Source organism: Parasteatoda tepidariorum, chromosome 2 (assembly GCF_982258835.1).
Source record: "Parasteatoda tepidariorum strain Cologne lab strain chromosome 2, Ptep-v5.0, whole genome shotgun sequence".
Lineage (NCBI taxonomy): Eukaryota > Metazoa > Arthropoda > Arachnida > Araneae > Theridiidae > Parasteatoda > Parasteatoda tepidariorum.
In genome coordinates, this window is record NC_141756.1 from 6,722,803 (window position 1) to 6,728,604 (window position 5,802).

The 5,802-nt window shown below is 32.7% G+C and overlaps 1 long non-coding RNA gene across 1 annotated transcript; it reads left to right on the forward strand.

The window, feature by feature from the left end:
- The first annotated feature begins 849 nt into the window (after positions 1-849).
- On the forward strand, positions 850-4,894 carry LOC107447903 (uncharacterized). The gene is made up of 2 exons (XR_006227130.3): positions 850-989; positions 4,483-4,894. It is a non-coding gene; the product is annotated as an uncharacterized LOC107447903 (long non-coding RNA).
- Positions 4,895-5,802: the final 908 nt, after the last annotated feature.

Sequence of the window (5,802 nt, forward strand, 5' to 3'; positions counted from 1 at the left end):
GTAAATACAGGCTAAATTTTTTTTCAATTACGAAATTTCACTAAAATGAACACATGTTTGTCTTTGAGTGGTACGAACATGACATTGATGTACAAACCCTAAACTTTCCGTCTCAGTCCGGGACATTAGTCTTTAACAAGGACCCTTTAGTTAAATGATTGATCGATATTTGCTTATATATAACTATGTAAGCATTTGCAATCTTTATTGATTTGGGGGATAACGATTTTAATATCTGGTCACCTTAGTCTTAAGGTGACCAGATAATCCAGGTCCACCAGGTCCTACCATATCTGGTCACCTTAGTCTTAGTCACCGAAGTCAAATAAGTTTAATTGGCTTAAAACTAAACTCAAAAGTTTTTGTAATTTATTTACGTCGCACTAGAGCTGCACAATGGCTATTGGCGACGGCTCTGAGGATGCTCCGAAGCACAATGGCTTACGTCGCACTAGAGCTGCACAATGGCTATTGGCGACATCTCTGAGGATGCTCCGAAGACATGCCCTCACAATCTTGATCCTCTGCAAAAGGGGATGACACCCCTGCTTCGGTAACCCGACGACCTACGAGCGAAGTCGAGCACTTTACGTTAGAAAAGTTAAACGAGGATCCATACCGCACACCCTCGGTCCTGTCGTAGGCTCATCAAAGTGATCACCCATCCGCACACTGACTACAGCCAATTATGATTGACTTTAGTGATCAGCTGGGAACCGCGTTTGAACGATCACTCTACTGCGGGACCAAACTCAAAAGTTGAAAAAGATACAGAGGGTAAAAGCGAGGTGCATAGATCCTCTTAACCATCACCATCAAATCATATCAAAAATAGAAAAAATTTGATTTCTTAATTTATTTGATTTCTTGAAACATCTAGTATCTGCACAGTATTCATAACTCGATGTTATTTACAGCGAAGATTTGACTTTGCTATTATATATTCTTTCTCGTTCTCTTCATATCTTTCAAACGCTTCGCTGCTAAAGGTAAGTTTTTGAAAAGTATTTTTATGAAATTTGGATTACATTTTCTTTTATATATAAAAAAAATCATATTCGCGTTCAAAAGTTTTTCAGCATTCATACATTTTCTAAACACATACGAATAAAAATAGCGTTCTGTTTTTCAAATATCATCTTAAGACCCATGCGTTTGATTTCTCAATTACTAAATTCCCAGACTTTTTACAATAATAATAAAATAAGTTAGATTAAAATTGTATTTTAGAACGTAGGCAGCTCTATAATCAAATTTAAAGTTTATAGTTATTATTGTAACTTTATAATTATGTTTTAATGAAATTAATTAGTTTAATAACAATTTTGAAGTATAAGTCATATCTATGTTTTATACCACGTCAAAATATTCGCTGCATAAAAATCAGTAAATATTAACTTATTTCACTTTTTTGTAGCAACTGCTAATTATTGTGATTGTTGAACTTATTGTTGATTTTATTGCGTTGTTTGTGGTATCAATCTTGAATACGTGACCTCCTCTTCATACGTGGGCTTTACGCCTTTGGACCAAAATTTTAATGTAACACATTTTCCTTACTCTTTTCATTATGTTTTACTAATTTCAGTTTAAATAAGTAAAAACTATTATATTTAGCATTTTAATAATTTATGATTATGAAATACATCAGGAAACACCGATGTCTTTTTTTTCTGAAGGTAAAATCTTCCAAACATTGCTCACTTCCAACAATAATTTTTCAACTTTGCACTTATTGGCAGTTATTTAGATTTAAAAGAAAAATATTCATCATTGAAATTTCTTTAATTTTTTATTGATAAATATTTGAATCTGATTTTTTAAAAAAAATTCAAACTACTTTTTCTTGGATTTTATATTTAGTACAAATATAATTCCGGTAATCTAATAGTTTTTTTTAATAACAGTAACAAGACTTTCTTTTATAATTAAAAACCAAAATATATTTTTACTAGTAATTAATCCCCTCCGCAGAGGATCAAAATTGTGATGGCATGTCTTCGGATCATCCTCCGGGATGTTTCCCAGACCGTCGCCAATAGCCCATTGTGCAGCTCTAGTGCGACGTAAATTAACAACAACAGCTAGTAATTAAATCGTTAGAAAAAAATGACTCTCATCTTCGTCAAAGGGTAAAATAAAGGCGGAAATTACGACATAGCTTTCTTCTATGCTACGTATTTCTAACTCATAAATGTGATAAAATACATTTTTTTTTAATAATTCAATTTATCTTAGCCTTTTTAGTTATTTTTTATTATTGCACCAAAAGTTTTATTTTTTATTTTTTTTCTTCATATTTTAAGACTATTTACGCCAATATGATATGTTTAGTTCCTAGAAAGATGCGTAAAATCCCTGCCTGATTTTCTAAAGGATCATGTGTGGGTGGAGGTGGTGTTCCTTACACGTCACGGGGAATCACCGAATTCATTTTCGTTTCGCGAATCATGTGGATCTACCGCTTCAGTCCTCCTATTCTATGACGAACTTTGTTTTCTTATATAAAATTTTACCTTATCGCTTCATTCATTTCTTATAAAAATGCCTCCAAGGATATTTTTGGTAGTGTATTTTTTCATATTTTAATCACAAAACAAAATCCTTTAGGTCAACCCAGTTTTTTAACGACTACGGAACCCTGAATGATCCAGCATCTTTTGGTGGAACCCCAAGCATATAAAAATTTTATTAGTAGCTGTGAGCATATTCACCACAGAAAGACTACCAATTATTTCAATAATATTTCATGTGAAGAGTGAATTTTTTATCAATGAAGAATGGTTTTATCAGCGAAAGTCTTAAAACAATAGGTCTTATGTTCAACAGTTGAATTCGCAGACCTGGAGTGGTCATAGTCTAGTTCCGAATTTGTTTTTGGTGCATACTTTAGCTGAACATGAATAAATTGTTCAAACTGAATAAGCTGTAAAATGAGCTGTTTTCGGAAATGAACTCTTATAAACATTATCAGAGAAACATGATTTGTCATTCTTCAATTTGGTCATTTTATTTTGAATTGGAAGGTTAGACGAGACAGTTTTTTTTAAATAAATTTCGCCATTTCTTTTTTTAATGGAGTTTTACTTAAATAATTTCATAAAAATAATCAAACTGTCAGAGAAGATATTGTTTATTATATAAATGCTATTACAAGTTTCAAAACTTTTTACCGGTCTAAGAATTTTAAATTCTCGGAACCAGCGTTCAGCAAAAAGGTGAACCATTTGGGAACCGCTGCTCTAAATTCAAATGTGTAATTAGATAAATACGTAATACTTAATTTGCATTTTTCCAGGGCTACAAAAATAGGCCGCCCATTATCGAGACGCGAAAGTCTTTATTTTTTTAATTTGATAAACTTTTCGTTTTTTTTTTTAAATCTCAAATTAATTTTGTTTCTTCTCTTTCACGTCCGGCAAGTCTTAAAAATGGGCGCCTACTTTTGAAGCGCTTAAAACGTGTTGACTGTTATTTTCTATTTGTATATTTTCAAAGCAAATGAAGTTTTAAACTTGCTAATGTATATCTTAGTTTCTTTTTCTCACTTACGTTAATCTTATGGCAAGGCTCTTTGACACTTCATATCTTAGTGTTGTGACTATATATTAATGCTTTTTACTTTTGTCTCTCAATTCTTCCACGCCACTACACAAATGTTTTAAAATTTCAAATGCAACACCCCTTTGTTCAAGCTCTCGTGGTGTGTGGGATTTCAAAGTATGGTGAAATTACAAAAAATCCTGAAAGTTTTGGAGATTAAATGTCTACTATTCTATAAAATATTTAGCAAAGAGCGTAGTAGTTGGCAAGCCAGTTTACTGAACAATGGTGTTCTTTTATTTCATAATATAGACTCATTTATCATAAATTAGACTTCATTATGGTGCCTACATGCTTTCATCTGTTCAAAAGATTCACAACTGCTCTAGTATTTGAAAAACTAAAACCGAATCGTACTCAAGCCTTTATAAATTGTTTATTAAAAGTTAAGTTTAATTAATGTATATATATTACAAAAAACCATATTCAAAGAGTAAGTTTTTTTAAGAAGTTTTAAAATTTTTAACTTGTAATTCGCGATCGCAACGCTCAAATATAAAGACCGGTGCTATATCGTGAACCTCCCCCCTTTCCTCTCCTATTTTCAATTGTATAGGAATGCACTACGATATTTTCCCCTTTCTTAATATTTTTCGTATTGTATTGTCAAAAATGTTTGCTAAAATCTCCACGATGCTTTTTTTAGAACTATATCCAAAGTAGTTTTGAGTTCCGTATAGTTTTCGGAATGAAAAGTTTTGAAGCTATTTAAGAATAAAGAGTAACTCACGTACTCCCTTCTCCTATGACTCTCCTCAAGCTAAGAGTGAAAACATGCGAAGTGTTGCCATAGTGTTCTGCTCTACACCCCCTGTAGCCCATATCGATAACCAATACAATTTTAAACAAACCATATATATGTGAAATCTTTGTTTTCAGGAAATCTGAGGTTATCAATTGTTGAACCGAGATATGGCCATCAGACGTCGTGAGGCAGCCTTTGGTGCTTTAATCTATGTAGCTGCCGCAGGAGCTTCAGCATTACTTATGACAAGCGAGTATGAATCAGTGCAAAACATTGGGAAAGGATTGGCTGGCGTTGTAGGAATTTCGTTTGTTGCCACTACTGCAGCATACTTCTTACTCGGAGATGATCAACAAAATGTTCCTAAAACCTCTGCTTCAAACAGAGATGTCCCAGCACCGAAAAACAATTGAAATTTGAGGATCCTGGTGGCCAACGGAAGTTTTGAGAAAAACCATGAATTGACTGACTTTTATCAGATATATTTATCTTTTCTGCAGTTTTCAATTTTGAATAATTTTTAATTAAAGACATTTTGAAGTTAAATGTCTATTTTATTTGACATACCTGTTTCATTCAATAAATTTTTATGCTTAAAAAATAGTGCATCTGATAGGTATTTTTATCATGAAGTTGTTTGTTTGGAACTCTTTTACCAAGGAAATTAAATCACAAATTAAGGATTTTTAATCTTGAAGCAAACCATTGATTTCAAACTATTGAAACTGCCTTGTATACCGAAATATTTAAACTTTAAAAGTGATAATTTCTTAAAATATTAATAATTACACAACTTAAAATATTAATAATTACAATTTGAAAAAGTGTCTTTGAGATAAAAATACGTGTTTTGGATGAAAATAATCTGTAATTGCATTTTGTTTATCACTTAGTTTCCCAAAAAAGATTATTCTTTATTAGTAGTCTTGTTTTTCTTTTACTAATAGCTTAACTGCATATTATAATTCTCCAGGGAAGATGTTTTCCATTGACAGTGGGGCCGTAGCAACCTTATGTTGACGTCGGCGACACTTTTGGCAACAATTGCCTCATTTACATTTCCGAAGTTTTGATTCTCTCCCGCCCTATTTACGTAGGGACAGAAAAAAAGATCCTGAAAGTGGTTTTCAGACCTCACAAGCTTTAAAAAATGCCTGTCACATTTGTACTATTCTCGATGTTCTGAGCCCCATTAGGCGAAAAATAACTAGGCGCAACGAACCAATCACACGTCAGGCCTGACTCTAAGTTGGATTCGAACGGTGATGCTTGCCTGAAAGTAGGTTACGATAACCAGAGGTAAAAAAAAAATCAGGTTTCCTCTTATTATGTCACGAGCCTGATGCTAGGCCTCTTATAAATGGGGAATAAAGGGTGTAGCGCAGCTACCACTACAACTATTCAATTCCTATTCACTAGTATATAAGACATGCTAACTCTATTTTATCATGAGG